Below are 21442 nucleotides of genomic sequence, written 5' to 3' on the forward strand. Positions count from 1 at the left end.
CATGCACTGTTTAGAAGCACAATATAACACATGCAATCATAAGCCAATTAATTTGTGAATATTCCACGTAAACAGGAATGCTGCAATCATATGACCAGAGCGCTGAAGGGAGTAAAGAAGGAAATAGTATAAAGGGCAAAGGAAGGAGTCAGGTTCGGGTGGTGGATGGGTCAAACAAGCACAGGACTTTCCTCCAGGAGACCGGTGATTGTACCTCATTTGAAACCAAGTGAACCTTCAAGTTATTGTGAGGTACCTCGTCATCATTTGTTTTTCTAAACCTAACCTACTTAACTTTACTTGCATTACCTGGTTGGAAGCCAACATAACTGCAAAACAGGAGTAAGCATTATGTCATGCAGTGTTCCTTGCATTAATAGTAAAATAACAAGAAGCTCATTTTAGTCAGGAACACTTTAGTGAAAGAAAACTTAATTTCCATTTGCAGTATTATATTTGGCTGTATGGCTCTGTTCTAGGGCCTCCCTGCCTTTCCTGGGCCAATGCAGAAAGCCTCTTCCACATGCCTATGTGGAAAGCCTAAAGCGGAGAGAGCACACCTCTCCACCCTTCCACGTGCAAGCATGGAAAGCCTAACTGTGCATTCACACCAAAAGCGTCATGAGCGTCATAAGTGGCTGGCAGCCATTCATTTTCAATGTACGCTTGCTACGAAGGGCGCCTGGAGCGTCGGCAGAAGTGAGCAGCGCAATGCCAGCGACCGGATCGTCACTGTGAAGTTGAGAAAAGCTCAACTTTAGGCACATGAGCAGTGATGCCACCGAAGCAGCAGCGAGCAGCAGCCAATTGCAGACCGTGAATATTCTCAAGGCAGGACAGTGAAAGAAAGATAGAAAGAGATCTTCTGGAGCGCAGCTTGAAAGCCCCGCCCCTTGGCAGCCTTCTGCAAGCCCTGCCAGAGATGCCAGGCAGCGCGATGCCAGCGACCTGAGCGACCACTGGCGCTCATGAAGCTTTTGGTGTGAACGTCCAGTAAGGCAGAGAGAGCAAACCTCCCTGCCCCTCCATGCGCCTACATGGAAAGCAGCAAAGACCCCTGGGAACAGAACAGAGCAGCATCAATGACAAACAGAAATGACATTGATAAATCAGACACAGCATGAAAAGGAGGAGCTGGGGTGGAGGCGGGTTGCTAAGCGGCTTGCAGAAGAAGCAGCAACAGTAGGCAGGCCAGAGCAGTTTAAATAGGGCGCCCTGAATGAGACTCACCAATTGGTTTCCTAGAAAGAAATCATGTGATCTATCAGCTGACTCCCTTCTGCTGAATGGGCTGCTTGAAATAAGTAGATGTAGCCAGATGTAAGCTGAGCTTGACATGGTGTCCTGCCTGAAATAACGCTATGCTCAATTTCTCTTAAGTGGGATCTCCTTATGAAAGAGCCTGCCCCTGCATATAAACAACGCCAAACAAAGTTAAGGAGGAGTTATGCTATCGTTACACTGTTGATGCATCCATTCTTACAGTCTCTTCATCCATCCATCACTTGACTCTATGTTCAGTCCTTTGGTCAGTTATTGCCTCCCGCAGTGCAACAGTCTACCTACTATATGATGTGGTTTTTCCCTCTGTGCGTTGGTTCAGTCATCCCATTTTGTAATTCAACCAACTGTCATAAATACAGGTTTGACTTCCACTTAAAATGTTGTTCTGCAATGCAATGTCACTTTCAAAACCAAAGGTGCTTGAGATGGGACCAGAATAGGAAATAAACTGTATTTGGCTTCTGCTGTTAACAATATATTTGAATGCCAGACATGCTACTGTGTGCTTTACAACAACTCCACCAACAGTTAGGCTCCTCACCCCCGACTGTTTCAGTTAATGGCCAACAGAGGAAAACTGGTTGGTTCTTAAGTGTCAGTGTGAGTGTTAAGTGGTGATATTCTGGAAAAGAGCATGTGCATTCAAACAACTTCCTCTGAGTAAATAAAAACTTCTCTCCTTGGACAGTTTTTCATTTTGAGGGTGATTTCTGTAAATGACAGGAGGTACAGCGGTTTCCACTCTGAAGCCCTTCATTAGAGGTGGTTCCTTCACACCAGCCTTTGGTTTGGTTCAAAGGTCAAGCCACCTAAAGCTTGCTCGTTTAGCTCCCCATGGTTAGATTTGCCCTTTCACACATGTGTGTCATTACACATAACTTGGCCCCAAAACACATTCCTGGCCACATGTTAGCTGGATTAGATTTAGTGCTGTGAAGTGGCCTTTTTCTAAGCAAAAAAAATGTTTTAAAATGTTGGTTGTGTCGCACTTGGAAACCAGTGCCATATGTTTATGGCTCCACTTTTAGCTTTTAATACTCAGTTGTGTTGCTAGGAGGAGTTGGGTGGAACCAAAATAAAATCAACAAACAACAACAAAGCTGACATTTAGACATTTATTTGATTTAGTGTGAGAATGCTAAAAACACAAAAAGGGACATTGAGGGACTTTTAGGAAAAACAGAAACCAGACCTACACATATAATTCATCCATACATATTAGATCCTTATGGAAATAAAGGGATGTATTTGCATAATTACAGTATATCTGTAATTAAGTGCACAGTGTAGCCCGTAAGAAGACATGTTTTATGATACATAATAAGTAATGGTTGTGTAAATAATAATGGGAGTTTTCCTTCAAACTGTGTGACAGCTAGAACCAAGCAGTCCCAGTCTCTTAAAGGGGAAGTCCAGCCATTTTACACATCAATGTGTTTCCTCATCTCTGCTTTCGGCTCATGGCTCAAAGCTGCATAAGCTACAACTAGCACATCCGAAATTCAGACCCGACTGTCAGCAGCGCAGTTGCATTGTGGGTAATTCCGGTGCCAAGTTTTGACAAGGAAGAATAATACTGGAAATTTAAAAAAAAAAAGATGATATCAGTGTTTTAAGGCACAAACATGATGTGATGACATAAAATAGAAAATAGACTCATGATTAGGGCTGGGTATTTGTATTTTAGACCTTTAAGTTATTGACAGAATTCACCCAGTACCAAGTAGTACAGAAACTTCTTCATTTAAATGATACCTGTGTTTGACCTTTTTTGTACCAAGGTCTTGAAAAAATGACTGTTAATATGTTTTTGCTCTCAGTCAATCACCACAAGCATTCTTTGATGTAATGTGATGTGTGATTGGCCCACTGCCACAGCAGCGACAACCCAAACAACTATGGTGTTGCAACATTGAGCATGGTATATTGGACAGAGCTGGCACTTCAGTGTGCAGAGATGCTACCAAAACATTTGAAAGTATGGCTTTACTGCATGCCTGTGGCATCTAATAAAAAATGCATCAAATGCAGAAGGATTATGTCAGGAACAAATGGGGGAAAAAAAAGTTTTAAGATGAAGTACTGTCTTAGTTTCAATAAACCTTAAGCCCAGTTCAGACCAAAGATTCACGACGAGATGAAATTGATTAAGAACGTTGCAGAGTAAAGGTGCAGCAGTGTGAACTGCCCGGTCTGAGCTCGACTCAAGCCGGCTGATCGTGTCACCTGCAACTCAGCTGGTCAAATCGCTGGTGCCTGATTTTAGAACGTAAAGCTCGTCACTTGTTTCAACAGCCAGTCGGCTTGTAGAGAAGTCCGCTGGTCAAGTCAAAATAATGTCAGACAGTGGGTCACTGATGCTGCTCGCTGTATGTGCTTGTGCCCCACTACCCCACACACATTCTCAGTGACTGGTTACTTATATTCTTGTGGCGTATTGATTATGAATCCAGTCCATCTGATGCTCATTTTGTCACTACTACAAATGCAGCTGTAGCCAGTATCTTACTGTCACTATCCTTATTCATATTTTAAGAAGCTACAAATTATATTCAGCCACAAAATAAGCCTGAAAAGCTGCAAATCAGAACGTAGGTACAGAGAGTTGTTGCATAGAGATGATACACCATCTCATCTAGTTGCATTGGTGTGAACAGGTTTTTACAACATTGCAGAACGGTGCATTGCAAGTAGCTGCCTGTTTCCACTTGTCTTGTTGCGCATCTTTGGTCTGAACTGGGCTTTAAAGGTACTGGTGTTGGTACTGGTATCATCATTTGCTAAACGATACCAATCCCTAGCTGTGATCATTCAGCACAGTCTGAACGGAGCATGCTGTTTCAATTCTGAGCGTCCGAGTCATCTCATTAGTCTCTCATTAGTGGTACAAGGTGTTTTCTGAACTGCTGACGAGGACGTTTAGAGCCTGCAGGGTCATCTGCCATAAGCATGCTGCAGTTGAGTTTGATGTTGAGGCACACTTTAACATTTTCTTCAAAGGTCCAAGAACCACAGGTGCTGGAGCCTGATGATTCAGGTGAGATTAGTCTAATCCTGCATCCCTGCTAAAAAAGGTTTTAATTGGCTATGAGACGGGTGTCTTTGAATTTTGTCAGATGAATTCTCCAATGTTGCTGGAGAGAGGGACATCTGGACTACCTCGCCTAACCCGCTAGATATGCAAAAGAAAATGGATGGACTGAAATCCTCCTCAGCTATTAAAGTCATGTCACAGAAATGGGTTTGTTAACACCATAATAATAATTAATTGCATTTAAATCAAAACTTTTTTTCTTAACATACACATTGTATAATATTTCACAAGAACCCCACTGTGACAGACTTACGAAATCTAAAAGAAATGCGTGACTCTAGAGCTATAAAGGAGTTTTCAGCAATCACAGACAGTTGTTTGTGAAACATAAAGCAATAACATTTCACATATATTTGTGGCTCAACCCCTGTTAGGGACCAAACAGTGGGGCAACAGAGACGCTGGAGTTGTTGGTTTTAATTTACCCAAAAATGTACGAAAAATTACAAACCAAGAAATGTATAACTAGGCCGATAAAAGAGCTCAATATAACATGGCTATATTAAATATAATAACTAAACAAGATGTTAACTGAACAAACTGACCTGTTAAAATGACACTTGGCTCGGCCAAACCAAACGAATACACAAGGTGGACCCAAAATTGATGGCAACTACAACTGAACACAAAACAAAACTAACTAAACCCAAATCCCCCCCAATGACATAGCAGCACATGATTTGGTCCAATGAGTTGGCTTCAGGAATTTAGTCCTCAGCCCTCAGCCTTCTGCTCCACCACAGTAACTCTGGCTGAATCCAATTGTCCGCACTTCACCGCACTTGCAGACTTTGCGGGCATGTTCCCGGGAAGTCTGGGAGTGCTTAGGGCTGTATAAAGCTACAATTCATCCAGTCCACAAGGGGCCTCAAGCGGACTTTCTGCAGACCTCCAGAGAGTCCGCTTGGGGTGCAGACTTCAGCAGACTTCACTAATTTAATAACCCATAATTCATTGCTATACAGACGTGGCGTTGTGGGTTTTCAACTGCTTATGAATGTGTAAAATAGTAATTGATACTTAGGTCTATTTAAATGTTACTTGAACTGTGTAGGCCAGAAATAATATTCAAACACATCATGATACAGAAATATGTTTAAGTACAGGCTGTAGAGAGACTGAAAATACATTCCATTATTGCGGCCTATCAGGCTGTGAAAAATGCTAAGAAAAATGGTTGAAAAGCAACAAAAGAAGGTCTCCTCATGTAAGTAATGCCCAATTTATTGAGTTAGAGTACCGTCCTTATTTACAAACATTTCAGTTTTTGAACACGTGTAGCCTGCTATATATTCTCATGTAATGACGAAAACTCTGTGTGTGTGTCTGTTCCACGTTTTTCTCCTCACTGACTTGGTCAATCCATGTGAAATTTGGCACAGTGGTAGAGGGTCATGGGAGGATGCCAATGAAGCAATATTACATCAATTGGCCAAAGGGGGGCGCTACAGCAACCGATTGAAATTGCAAACTTTGAATGGGCATATCTCATGCCCTGTATGTCGTAGAGACATGAAACTTTGCACAGAGATGCCTCTCCTCATGAGGAACACATTTGCCTCAAGAACCCATAACTTCTGGTTATATAGATTTTCCGCCATTTTGAATTTTTTGAAAAACACTTCAAATCGACCTCTTCCTAGGAAGTTTGAGCGATCTGCATGAAATTGGGTGAACATAATCTAGGGACCAATATCTAAAGTTCCCTCTTGGCAAAAGTTGGAAAACTTACTCAAACTGAGCTTCTATAAGGCAATGAATATTGCGGAGGGCGTGGCTCATCACATAAAGGTGTATAACATCTCAAGGGTTTCACCCATCACCACGCAACTTTGTAGGCATATGACCACACATAATCTGAGGGGACCCCTCCATTATTGACCCCATCAAACAAAATGGGGGCGCTAGAGAGCTCATTTCTTATCTAGGCCTAACCGCCATATGGATTTTTACTAAACTTGGTAGATATGTAGAACAGGACGCCTCAAGGTGACTGGAGAAATTTAACTCTAATTGGCAACTGGGTGGCGCTATAACAACAGAGAAATGCTTAAAAATGGCTTAAATGCGACCGATCGCTGTGGCTCCCCCTGTGGACCAATGTTTGGGGTTTGTTTTTTTGGTATGACTAAGTCATGGTATGGTATGCTGTACATAATCACGGAAACTGTCAGTGTGTCATTCTGTCAGTCAGTCATTCTGTCTGTCCCACGTTTTTCTACTCACTGACGTGATCAATCTATGTGAAACTGCACATAGGCATTGAGGATTGGCATAGGTAGAAGGTGACAAGGCTACCAATGGGTATGGACATAGTAGAGATGTATTTATATAATTTTGTTTAGTCACAAAAAATGGTTATACATTGGATTTATATCTTGTTATCTGCAGGCAGAGGTGAGTAGGCACTGTTCATCAACTCATATAACATACAAATATGACAGCAGCAATAGTTGAATGTTTCCACTGCACCAAGTAAAACAGTCTCTAGGGCTGTTTATCAGCTGCTTGCCCTTGCAGACTTTACGTGATGATGCTAAATACGTCACAGTATGTACAACTGAAGTCCGCGAGGGCTCAGTCTGCAAGTCCAGAGGGTGGATATTTGGATTCAGCCTCAAAGATAAAGACACATGATTAAGGTTAAAAGCAAATAAACAAATTCTAAATCAAACCAACTGTGTGATGTGGATTGTTCAGGTATGGCTGACCATAAATGAAGGCAACCTCTGTCGATAACAAACTGATGAGTTTAAAAAGTGTGGCATGGGAAAACATTGCCATGTGTGGCTGAGAATGCTTTCCAAAATCATGAATAAAGCTTAAAAATTTCACTTTCAAAAAAACATTTCACCCCGTGGGCTCAGGCCTTGTCAACAGAAGGAAACTGCAAGGTTTTAAAAATGTGATATCCGGATTAACTTCTTGATAAGTTGCTTTTCTCGGGGCGGGCCTTGTGTCATGAAGATTACCACGATCAAAGAAAGGAAAGCAAAATTTAATGATTTAAAATATCATGTAACACCAGCATTAATCATATTGTATAAGCCAGTGTGTGCATCAGCTGCGAGTGCACCACGATGCCATATGTATAAATGATCAAAGGCAAAAGCAAAACAGCAAAGATTTGAAGCAGATGTGATTCTGCAGTTAAAAATGTGTCAATCTGATCATCAGAGAATCAAAATTCATATCTGCCACGTGCTACATTCTCTTTTAGAAGTAATAATTGGAGAGACCCTGCATGCTGTCACTCGGGTTGCACTACATGGCAACCCTCAGCGAGCCTGCAGTCGTACTGGAAGAAAAAAAAATGCTGAGAAGAGACGCCAATGCCTGTGTGTCTCCACTAATAACTGACTGGTGCAGGCCAAGGTTCCCTCATTTCCTTATTTATCAACGAGAAGTTGACCAATGCCAGAGTTTTTGCTGATGCTGCTCTCGTTGCTATTCTGCGTTGCTCTACAGTAATCACTATGTTTAAACTGGACAATTGGAAAGAGCTGTGGCTGCTGTTTCCAGAGTGAGTGCAGAAAGTTTTTTTTTTTTTTACACCAATCTTCACTAAGTGTGAAAAAATGTCAAATGATTCCTGGCTATAATATGTCTCAGCAGTGACTAAACCTTTCCACAGGCACAGTTTCTAATCACAGTGGCCCAAAATATTGCCGTGCATCTAACCGCTGCAGGGGACAAGAGTACAGGCCAAAGTCAGTGAACGAGTGTGGGCCCTGGGGAAGATTGGGTGGGTGTTTATGCTGTGAAAAAGCTGATAGGAGGTTAATGAGGCGCAGTGACATTACAATCTGTGAATTAAAAAGGCTGCCGTAAATTAGCTTTTCAGCATACGTCTTAGATTGTTAAGAGATGGGCAAGTAAGGGCAGGGATTTAAGCTGCAGACACTGTCTCTGTTTAACCCTGTGATGTTAAAACAAGAGTAAAGGAGACAAACAAGACTATGGATGTTAAAGACTTTGCTGATTTGGAACCAGCTTTTTATTAGAAAAATGTGGGTAGTGTGTTTAAATGAACTATGGTAAACTTCCCTCCATCTAACCAGCGCCCAGATCTCCCTGCTCATCTCAACATAAATCAATTCAGATCAAATCAGTTTGCTAGCGCTAGGGCTGTAGATCGATTGACAGATTGTACTAATTGTTCTGCACTTTCGTAGAGAAGCGGCCACCTTGCTAGTACCAGGTTGGACCCCTTTTACCTTCAGAACTGCCTTAATTCTTGGTGCTGGAAACATTCCTCAGAGATTTTGGTCCATATTGACATGATGACATCACACAGTTGCTGCAGATTTGTCGGCTGCACATCCATGATGAGAATCTCCCGTTCCACCACATCCCAAAGGTGCTCTATTGGACTGAGATCTGGTGACTGTGGAGGCCATTGGAGTACACTGAACTCAGTGTCATGTTTGAGATGATGTGAGCTTTGTGACATGGTGCGTTATCCTGCTGGAAGTAGCCATCAGAAGATGGGTACACTGTGGTCATAAAGGGATGGACACGGTCAGCAACAATACTCAGGTAGGCTGTGGTGTTTAAACCATGCTCAGTTGGTACTAAGAAAATCTCCCCCACACCATTACACCACCAGCAGCAGCCTGAACCGTTGATACAAGGCAGGATGGATCCATGACGCCAAATTCTGACCCTACCATCTGAATGTGGCAGCAGAAATCCAGACTCATCAGACCAGGCAACGTTTTTCCAATCTTCTATTGTCCAGTTTTGGTGAGCCTGTGTGAATTGTAGCCTCAGTTTCCTGTTGTTAGCTGACAGGAGTGGCACCTGGTGTGGTCTTCTGCTGCTGTAGCCCATCTGCTTCAAGGTTGGACAAGGTGTTGTTGCTTCAGAGATGGTCTTCTGCAGACCTTGGTTGTAACCAGTGGTTCTTTGACTTCCTGTTGCCTTTCTATCATCTTGAACCAGTCTGGCCATTCTCCTCTGACCTCTGGCATCAACATATCCACCCAGAGAACTGCTGCTCACTGGATATTTTCTCTTGTTCGGACCATCCTTCATCTGGCACCAACAACCCAACAACACTTTCAAAGCCACTTAAATCACCTTTCTTCCTCATTCTGATGCTCAGTTTGAACTCCAGCAGGTTGTCCTGACCATGTCTACATGCCTAAATGCACTAGGTTGTGGCCACATGATTGCCTTATTAGGTATTTGCGTTGAAGCAGTTGAACAGGTGTACCTAATAAAATGGCCGGCAAGTGTATTTTAGTGCACTGTTTAGCTGTGATATGAGAATATGTGAACAGGAAGTGGGTGCTGTTTCCTGCATTGTAAAAATGGAGGCTGAATTAAAACTCAGATCAATAAAACAAAGCAGTGCTGATCAAATGTGAGCCAAGATTCGGTTACTGCATTGCCTGTGTCTCGCCTAAAGTGACACCCATTTTAGTGCTCCATTAACTTCAATAGAGACAAAATGATTCAATTGTGTGACTCTTCTAGACTTTTAATTTGTTATAGGACCAAATGGTTAAAATCCCAATGGTGAAAAAAGCCATTTCCCAGGGACTGTGACACTCAAAAAAAGTATCCACTGACTAACAGTAAGTTAATGGGGGAAAGTCATTTAGGACAACAGGGTGGTGTAATTACACTGTTTGGACACTACTAAAATTGGTGTTGAAGCCCAGCGCATTTCCTGGGGGCCTGGGAAAAATGGCCAAGCTGCTTATGTCAGCCACCTGCGGGAGCATTTATTGGTCCAGCGTGGTGCAGTGCATTCTGGTAGCTGTAGGTTTTTTAACTCTTGAGCAAGAGTGAATACAACAGCCCCTTTTCTCTGTTTTCTCTGGTTATATGGCACCAATATCTACTGCAGAGACAGACGATCTTTATTAAAAGACCATCTTTCCAGCAGTGAAATATGTCTTTAATGAACTAATGACTTATTTTATTTCTTGTATGACATTCTGCTGTGCAGTTATTGTTATCATCAACAATCTGGTCAAATCCAGATTTAAGGTAATTGTATTTATATAGCCTGAAATAAAATATCTTATCATGCTGTTTTTGTGCAGACTGCATATGTGATTAATAGAACCGACAGATGGATCAGTTTACAATCTGCCCTCACTACTTAGACAAAAAAAAAATACTTTGCCTCAAAGATACTGCAACAAAGTGTATCAGATTCCACCTCTGAAATGCTTCATTTTGAATTTATTTTTCTTACAAAAGCGTTTTCTAAGAAAGGACTTGTTAAAATGCTCCTGCATGAGTGTCACCAAAATTAGACTGTAGTAGAGAAAACTGATTCTGTGTCACTAAGGTTTTCAGAATTTGCATAAAGATACCATGCTTATTAATGCAGTAGTGGCCCTCGTGCACATAATGAATTTAATGATGTCTTTTTCCTTCTTATCTTTCTGCTTTCTCCTGCTTTCTCGCTGCCTCAAGAGTCAACATGTCCCCAAAACAAGATGAAACCTGTTCTGAAAACTAAACCCAACATCAGCCACGGTGCCAAGAGGGAGAGAATGAGGGAGAAAAAGGAAACTCATCCAATTTTCGTTTGCTGGCCGCTGCAGCCAAAACTCTCATTTACTGTATAAACTCTGGGCTGCCAAGAGCTCGTGTCCAAATCAAATAGCCCGGCCCAGCAGACACTAAAAACGCTTCCACTGGTGGACTCTTTGGCCAATTCATATTTAGTCTAAAATGGGCACAGATGGGGGGAAGGATCTTTTTTTTTTTCTTTCCATGCTGGTGTGTGCTCTGACTTATCTCATCATAAACATGCTTTGAATGGAGGAAAGAGGGTTTGCATTTGAAAAAGACACGCAGTGATGAAAAGGCTCGCGTGATTGTTCTCATAGAGTCATGAATATGATTTGAGAAAGAGAGGAGGCAAAGGAGATGCAGTTGTGTTTGTGAAAGTGAGAGAGATAAAGTGGTGAGTTTGAGGTGGTGTGTTTGCTGCAGCTGGGTATTTAAGTTCCTGTGTGTGTGTGTGTTCGAGAGAGGGAGTCTGCAGATCCTCAGCTTTGCGTCTACAGGGAGAGCGACTCTGGGGCTACGTAATACATTTCAGATGCGCCTCATCACCCTAAATTTCTGGCCAAATCCAGATCAAAATCACAAATGAAAATACTGGTAATTTTCACAGAACGTCGTCATCTGCCATCCAGCATCTGTTTAAAATGTATTATCCTGTCAAAATCAAGTTTCCAAACTATTAGTTGCCCTGCGATCAAAGACAGTGAGGGAAATCACAGAGTGGAGTTTGACAAATTATCACGTCTTTTGTCTTCATATTTGAACCATGACATACTTTTGTGTTTGCCTTTGAAAGAGTGGATAGTGACTTGGCATTTATTATATCAAACTAAAAAGGAAGAGGACAGTGAGTGTTATTTGATAGCATCACTGGAGAGGATTTCTCAAATCATTTTACATTTGAATTGCTCAGATTATCTCGGGTGCTTTCACGTGTGTCAAACAGACCCAGGAGTGTCCATGTGCAAAAGCAATTTTTCCTCCACTCTGCCGTGGACCAAACAATCACACAGACCAATTAAAAGGTGGTTTTACAGTCACCTTTCACGCAAACTCTTAAGTGCTTACGCCGACCTGTTAGCAGCAGGTAGGTGATTTAATCGCTAATTTAAAAAAAAGCTGTAAATTGACACAATCTACATGTTGACCTTGGGCACCATAGAGTAATCTCCTATATAAGCAATTCATTTAACAAGATCATTTGGTAACCATGGAAACATGTACGCTCGCCAGTATGAGTGCAGATTTTTTCCCTGATACATCAACTGTGGTGGAAATTAACTAAGTACTTTAATTTTAGTACAATTTTGAGGTTCCCTAATACAATTTGGAGCCCCTCACGGGCATTGCTGAACACATAACAGTTTTACCAGATGTATCTATAAGGACTTGATTGTACTTTCAATGTCATGGCAGATAAAGAAGGAGCACCATCTAAAAGAAAAAGAACAGAAGAACAGAAGAAGGCTAAACGGGACAGTGATAGGGCTCGAGCCCAAACGCGTGTAAACCTCGGTCGGGCATTCACCAAGTGGAGAGAGAGATTTGAAAGGTTTTAAAACTGATCCTGAGTTGGCCCTTTTCCTAATCGACAGGTATGTCATTTTTGTTTTTATTTAGAGAATATACCGCAACTTGTTAGACGTTGTTTCACTTCAATATATGACGACATGGAAGTTATAAGCAAGCTAAATGTAATGTTAGCTGATGTGAACCGCTTTTGTCTAGTAACGTTACAACAAACGCCACAAAATTATCTGTGACTGTGACCATGAACACAAATATACAGCAGGCAGTTGTCCTCAGTTTATAAGAAATTCAGAGCTACACCAGAACATTTATAATTTTCCTCTCGCTCTCCAAAACAAAAGCATGCTGTAATTGCCGGTTGCAGTGGAGATTTTACAAATGAAGCCGAATGCTGGCTGCAGTCGGAATTTTACGACACCAGGCTGTGGGTGTCATACCGCTTCGACCAAAGGGGGCACTATAATCAACGAAAACGTAAAGTTCCGCACAGCTGCTTTAAAGACATATACACCATAAATGAATGCAGACATGACACAAATTGGTGCTTAAAATTCACCAGAATGCAAGAAACAAAGTGTTTGATACTCAAAAATTTTTGGCTGAGGAGCCAAAAATGGGTGGGGGAAGCAACATAAGGCTACATGAGGAAAATGAGGAATCAGGAAGTGCAGTTTATCCCTTTTACTGCCAGTCATGGAAGCATGAAAACATTATCAGAGAGAGCCCAGACCAAAATAACAAATAAAATAGCCCTAGATTGGAACAAAACCACAGAGCTAATTAACTGCCACCAAAAATAAAAAGTAAAATCCCATACCTAACTCTCTAACCAAACATGAAAATACAGGAGAAAAAGAGGGTAACAAAACTACAGAGCCTCCTGGCAGTGAACTGTAAGGTTGTGAATTAGGACAAATGAAGCTTCACAGGTAACAGAGGCCCCACAAAGATAAATTTAACAGCATGACTTGTGTTACAGTTCACTGTAGTCGACAAAGGCGAATCTGGCAACAACAAGATTGGCTCAACAAGTAACAGTAATTCAACACAGATTAATCTAACAACAACCTCTGCCCTCTCAAGTTTACAAAAAGCCACAAACAGCTTTGGACTATCTGTACAGAGTGGCTCACCGACACACCAGCAAAGCGACACATTTGGCCGTAGAGATGGCCGCCTTCTCTTGACCATAATGGAACTAGATGGCAGTGCAGATGGCTTGTGGTGCTCAAAGCATTTGAGAAACATCTAGTGCCATCTAGTTCCATTATATTTGAGAGGAGGCGGACATGTCTACAGCCGATACCTCTATCACTCTGCAAATCACACCAAATCAATCTAAACTGATAAGTGCCACTACAGGTTGGAGGAAAAATGTGCACTTTTTGATTTTGGAGTGAGCTGCCTTTTTAATCATTGCGACTGTATATGGCAGCAAAATGAAATACGGTTATAGAGTTTGATTTTGGGGCGTATACCACAAGCTTGCTAGCCTGGAAATCCAGACCCAAATCTAGAAAGATTTAGGGTCTGGCAATGAGTAATGCAAATGGCCCAACTCGAGGGGCAGCACCAAGCATGCATTTTAAAATATCACTGCACGCAATTGAATAACACTACGACCAATCAGAACAATACACGGGGTGACGTATACGCTTAGCTACCAGTACTGTCATCATCTGTTTAGCTCGCCTCTGGCCCGCCTATATCAGATACACCGATGTGATTGGTGCAGCTCGGCTACAATGGCATGGGTAATGAGCATCATTACTGATTGCCAGAGTGACTCGCTGAGCTAATTCAAATTGTGCTCTAGCGAGAACTCTGGACAATCTTTTCAATTCCAAGAAGCGTCATCTTTACAGAGTGTCCACAAAACCTAATCTGCATTTCAGAGTTACAAGATTGTGTTGGAAATACAATGGGCTGCAGTGGCAGAAATAATACAGCAGTTTGCAGGAGGAGGCTGACACTTCCTCGTACCATCTGCTGAAACACATCTATGTAACTTCAAATGACTGAGGCTAATCTAATGTCTGTTAAAAGGAGAGTGAGCGGGGAAACCATGACAATGGAAAAATACAGAAGAGATTGCGCCCTGCCTTCCATGCCGACTAACCCAAAGTGGCCGTATCCCAAAGTCTGGTATCAGACCGGGTGCCTGGGCGTGCTCTAGTTGTGAGACTGTCTGGCTCACAAGGCTTTCCCATAATGGACTGCACACTATCAATCAATCAATCAATTTTATTTATAAAGCCCAATATCACAAATCACAATTTGCCTCACAGGGCTTTACAGCATACAACATCCCTCTGTCCTTTGGACCCTCACAGAAGATAAGGAAAAACATTAAATTTCATTCTAATTCCATCTATACCCAGCCAGGGTAGCCCCGTGAGATAAAATGCTTCTATTTTCTATAGAGATCTGCGGCAGTCCAAATCAGCAACCCATTATTATTATTGTTATTATTTCTATCTATTCATACAACTGACATTTTTAAAATACTGTCAAGATGGTGAAGCACAATTATAAAATGATTATCATTAGCACCTTCCACAGAGAATGAGATTTCTACTGAACCATTTATAGCTATGGCATAAAAGTTATCCATGAAAGATAAAACAAAGAAAGAGTGATGGAAGCACTGGAAAAATGACTCATAATGATACAATAATAAAAAGTTAACTGCCTTTTTTTAATCAATTCTGTCCTCTGTGGATGTATGACTTAATAAAAGTCACTGGGATTGTAACACAAGGCCTCGAAAGAATAAACCACGGCCAGCTACAAACTCATTTAAGTGTAACTTTACCATAAACTGTATAAAAAATGAAGCCAAAACTTCTCAATCGCCCCCTGGTGGCTGGCTGCAGTATAGGATAATAAACCCGCCTCTTTCGCCAAACTAAAAAACTTAAAGTACATGTCAAAGAAATTTTTACCCTAAGGTGGTTTCTGTCATTTGGGTAGTTCTTATCACATCGCTCTACGCTCAAGTGCTTGTTGTAATGATACGATTGGTTTTAATTAGTATCCAATGCTATAAAAAGTGGGATTTGACATCATTATTGACGGCTATGTCCACCAAGTGGTGTGCTTATCAATGGCGCTGCTCTCGATTGGTTATGTTGGGTCTTTTTGTAGTTCTTATCACACTGCTGTATGTTCAAGTGTTTGTTGCTCTGATAAGTTTGGTTTTAATTAGTTATCTGATGCTATAAAATGGGAATCTGACGTCAAAACTGACAGCTATGTGTGCCAGTTGGTGTGCTTGCAATCAATAGTGCTGTTCATGATTGGTTGGAGAGGTGTCTGGGTCGGGAGCTTGACGATGCGGAGATTGCTACTGATGCTGTGATCCATTTACGTTGCTACAAGCGGTGAGACTCAAGATGATGTGGTAAAATGTTGTGACTTCCTGTTTAAATTGGCGATATGCGTCCCTGTTGCGTTTGTACCATTTACGACCTAAACAAAGATGGATGCCTGCAAGAAAGCAGTTGTCGCTATTGCAGTAGCGGAGCCTTTATTAACAGCTACACTGCTAGCTACTCTCACCAATACCAACAGATAAACAACACATACACGACATTCCACGCACAACAACACATCATAAAGCATTCCCATAAGGCATTATAATGTGTACGAGTAATTAAAATGAAGACTGAAATTTGCTAAACAATAAAAATAATAGTAAAGAGCAGAGGCACTTATGGTAAATATCGGGCGCAGCCATCTTTGCTTTCATCAGTCTTTCGAAAATCGTTGTCCTCTGAGTTCGTACGAGACTGCTACTGGTAGAACCGTCTCAAAGAGGCGTGTCATGACGCGTTGCTGCATAATTTTGCGCAGCTTCCTGTCTTTTTCTACCGTCTTATTAGCGGCAAGATCTATACGGAATGCACCATGACTCTGGAGACTCCAAATGATGTCACCAGCACAAGATGGCAGCGGCTGTATCCGGAATATTTTGGCTTAATATTTGTACATTGGAGGCAACTAGCAACACACTGTCCATCTTTATATGCAGTCTATGAACTTTGCCCTCTTTGATTCTGTGAGTACCAAGATAATTTCCAGGTCATTTTAGAGCATGTGATATTGTATTTGTAGCTCAGAGCAAGAAGGAGTCTGGTAACTTCTGTAGAATTTACATGTTTTGGGTATTTGTGAGTGAATCAAGTCATCAAGTTGCAAGCAAGATCGAAAGCAGTCATTTAATGGAGCCCAATTCATTTCTGTCCATTGAACAGAGCGGTAGTTCTTGGTGGTATAACAGCTAGGGTGGTGAGGACAGTTTGGCTGCTGTCTGTGCTGCTGAAGGTCAAGATTGGTGTGGAATGGACAGACACACACTTGTTGTAGCACTTGACATTTTGCCTCTGGCGGAAATTTGGTCAAGTCCTGTCTGTTTATGTTTCACTAGCCGTCATTCTGAAATGTATTTATGCACAAAAAGGTTTCTGTCTATATGTGGTTGAAAAGTGAATGTTCTTTAGATGTGTCTTGCTTACAAATATCTCGCCTCATCAATGTGTAGATGGTGGTACGATGAGTGAAAGCATAGATGTGGTATAGATGCCACAAAACTCAGCCAAATTTAGCCCATTTTAACCTAGATACTGTATCTAACCATGTTTTTAAAAGCACACTACCAGAACCAGGCTGAGGTGGCAGTTCAGTCGCCAGAAGAAAATGTTGGTGTTGTATGTCTCTGCAAACCATGGCTACATGTTTCTTAATTTAGGTAGTTTCCCACTGGTAGGAGGCCCCAGGGCAGACCCAGAACACACTGGAGGGATTACGTATCTCATCTGGCCTGGGAACGCCTTGGGGTCCCCCAGGAGGAACTGGAAAGTGTTGCTGGGGAAAGGGACGTCTGGGGTGCTTTGCTTGCTTTGCAAAAGCGAATGTTTATTTATTGAGACCTTTGCAGCATTTCTGGTTGTTTTCTAGCAAGATATCGACATTATTTCCAGTGGCAATTACACCACCTTTCTGGTTAGACATTCGTGGTATTTCTGGGTGTTTTTAGCGAGACATCAGCGGCATTTCCATCTGATTGTGCCATCAAAACCAGGTATTTTAAATGGCAAATGGACTGCACTTGTATAGCGCCTTTCTAGTCTACCAATGACTCAAATTACATTCCCCCATTCACACACATATTCACACACTGGTGGCCAACGCTACCACACATAGTGCCACCTGCTACTCAGCAAGCACAGCCAAGGATACTTCAACATGCAGAGTGGAGGAGCTGGTGATTGAACCACCAATCTTCTGACTGGTGGAGGACTTGCTCTGAGCCACAGCTGCAACCTTTTTGAAGCCAAAATATGATATTTTCCTAATCATAACCAAATATTTTTTGTGCCTATACATAGCCACACCTTAACCACAGCATTGTTGAAATGTAAAGTTTTAAAATATCTGCTATATACTAACATACACGTGTTGGATATCTGCATATCTGTGGTTTGCAGAGATGTACAATGCCACCACATTTTTCTGGGTATGGATTGTAGGTGGGTAGCTTTTCATAGATTCTTTCTGGTTTGGCAGCACTGTGACCCAGGAGAAAAAGCAATTGTCTGAAGTTGTACAAACAGCCTCTAAAATCACTGACACTACTTGCCATTGGACATCTGTAACCTTAATTCATGACAGAGGGAGGGATTTACCAACCCCTCATTCGGCAAGTACCGTTTGTTGCCTTTGCTTGTTTGGAAAACCACATGGTGTAAGAAGACAAGCGGCAAGTGGGATGCTGCACAGCTGAACATGAGTAACAAGGACAGGGGCTGTTTGTGTGACCAATTTAACTGTGATCTGGAAAAAGAAGGAAATCTCAGCATAATTACAAATGAACAATTTTTTTTTTTTTTTTTTTTTTTACATGTGATAATTTAACTTAGGTCCCGGCTGTGGTGGGATGTAATGTGTCAAGAGTCAGGGTCTGTCCCCCACTGTGACTTCCAGCTGGGACATTTTTGCTGCCAGAAAGCAGCAACAGCCACAGCGGGATGCAGAGAGCATGGGTTGATCAAAGCTGCATGGCAACAAGTTTATTGTACCATCCATCAGATACCAGCAGTGTGTTGTTTTTTGGCCACATGTTTTGCCTGTAGACCTATTGGTTAAATATAGGGGGTGTTAATTATACATAAAATTTGGCTGGCATGAGGTTGTATATGCTAATAAACTGCAGGCTAGGCCTTTATCGTTCACCCAGTGATGGAAAAACACTTTTCTATCTATCTCAACCCTGCTGTGAAAGTGAAAACCACAAATCAGAAATGGGTGGGCGTTGGGAATATGTTTACATTCATAGCCTCAGGGTGAGATAGCACCTTACCTTAAAGTGTTCTGCAAAACATTGTTAGTGCTTTCCTATTAGGCTTAATTTCAGCATGGAATTCATTCATGCTAAGGGCTTAACTGCTACATTATGTAGCTAGCTGGCAAGAAATCGAGAAAAAGTGCATTAATCATTAACTTTCAGCGTGGACTAGATTATGCAATTGGCGCTTCTTCCATTTATGAAATTCAGACAAATAAGGCTCACAGCAGGCTTTTAAAACATGTCAGGACTGTATTGGAACACTGCAGGGATGTTAGCTAAAACTCATACTATTGTATAAGGAATGAATACAGGGTTAGGTGAGGTTGGGTGCAAAAGGGCAAATAAATATGGAGGAGACAAGATAGTTCTCAGCTGTGATTTCTGGTTTCTTTTCTGTCTTTTTTTAAGTGCCATATCAGAACTGCAATACCATATATGACTGACAGTATATTGTACAATTTGTGTGCGCCCTTCTCTTTGCATCTCCCTCATTCCACCATCATTGGTTAATCAATCATGTTAAGGTTACAGTTCTGCCCATACACTACTATTACCTGTGGAAGTATATAAGGAAGTGATAGCAACGGCAGAGCAAGAAGGGACTCATAAATCACACGGCAAGGCTTAATGTGTAGCTAAATGTGTAGGTTACTAAACACAAATGAATATGCATGGAAATTGATTTGGTGTGTGTGTGTGACGGTTCATTGTCTCCCTCCAACAACCCATGAACTTTACTCCTAACTTTTCCTTTTTATGCCGGAAAAATACAAAATAGTTTTTCACATTTTTTTACTTGTATTGTTTTTCACATTTTTTTACTTGTATTGTTGACAACATTGACAACACAATGAAGAGAAATGCAAAGAGGTAGTAACTTTTCTCCAGTGCAACATAATAGCCGAAAGTGAATATGATCCATTTTCCACTAAGGTCAGTAAAGTTAGAGATGCATTTTTGTACAGAGAGGTAGGGTTAGAGAGGGAGACTGTATATTGCCTGACAGGCTCATTGGCTGCCTGAAAGAGGTGCAGTGGTGGAGGAAGTATTTAGATCCTTTACTTAAAAGTGCTGTTTATAACTCTAGAGAAAGACAGTCGATTGCTGAGTTGCATACCAAGGCTTTGGGTTGGTAGTTTGGTCCGACAACCAACCCAAAGCGTCGGTATTTAATGACCTGGGAGTGAGACTCGAGAATCAAGTACTGTTTTCTTTTTTTACGGGGTTTCTTGCAGCACATTTAAGTCGAAGATGCAATACAGCAATACAAAAATACTTCATGAAGCTTAACACCATTCATCTGCACACACTGCAATGATGAAGAGCTGGTTGAAAATCCTCAGAGTTTCCCTTTCAGTACAGTACTTGATTAAATGCACATAATCATATTACACCACTAAAGATGCAACAGTCTCATTGTTTCGTGGATTGTTTCGTGGCTAACTTTTTGTTAAATGTATTGAAAATGTGAGCAAATGAAGAGTCAGTCTCATCATTAAAAGTTCAAGAAATTTCTGTCCAAAATCCTAATAATGGTAGTAGCAATACAAGGTGCTTGTTGATAGTTAAAAGAAATGCCGATTTATGAACTCCCAATACTTATGTTTGAGCAGTTGGTGACATGAGAGGTCCACACTCTAAACTCTAACTTGATAGCTGCTGAACAGTTCGCACCAGGTAACTCTGCTCAAAAAAAAAAGTTTCTCAGTCCTAAAAATGTTCCAGTGGTGAAAAATTGCCATCATGTTTCAGCTTAGTATCCATATTATTTACGACTATCTTCCACATTTTTTCTCATGCACTGTTTCTATGTTTTTCAAGGGAAAATAGTTCACCAGAATTTGGACATGTCCTGTGTAATCATGAAGCAGCAGTTTGTGCATAACCCACATATTTTGGAAGGCTGCAATCATGTGACCATGCATTGGCAGGTATAAAGGAGGAAGTTGTCCCAAGGAGTCCATTAAGGAAGTAGGTTGGGATGCTGAATGGTTCACCAAACACAAGACTTTCTCAAAGGACTTTCCCAAGGAGACCAGTGTTCGGAACAGGTGAACTTTAAGCCAATTTAAGGTACAGCTTTATCATGTTTGTTTTCCCTAAGCCTAACCACAGTGACTTGACTTGCCTAAAAATAACTTCTGTAACATTACCTTAATTAAATAACTTTGTTAGGGATGTAACATCATTTATGAGGTGATAATTTGTAGAATATCATACAAACCACTGTGTGTGCATTTTCGTAGGTTATTATATGAAGCACTGTATGAGGATACTTTGCAAGCTTTACATGCTGTGCCAGATTTTAGTATCAGTGCAGGTCGCCTAACATTGTTAAACTAAATCACAAATGTGAACAAGTCTTGAATCTCTCAGTTCATTCTGGATCTCCAAGGGCCGTTATCAGTAGGCGAAGACCAAAAAAAGCAGGAGAGTCAGAGACAGGCAGAGTCTGCAACAAGTAATCAGATGGGGAGTGAACGCTGGAGAATCTTGCATGGGAATGACAAAGAAAAATCTGGCAACGAGAGTCTGTGAGACTGGAGTTCATATACTGACAGAGTGTAATCAGGAGCAGGTGTACTGAGTTACCTTGATGAGGTGGGTGTGGTGGACAGGCAGGGGTGGGAAAGGTGTTGACAGATGATTGG

The sequence above is a fragment of the Epinephelus lanceolatus genome, chromosome 19 (genome assembly GCF_041903045.1).
Source record: "Epinephelus lanceolatus isolate andai-2023 chromosome 19, ASM4190304v1, whole genome shotgun sequence".
In the NCBI taxonomy this organism is placed as follows: domain Eukaryota; kingdom Metazoa; phylum Chordata; class Actinopteri; order Perciformes; family Serranidae; genus Epinephelus; species Epinephelus lanceolatus.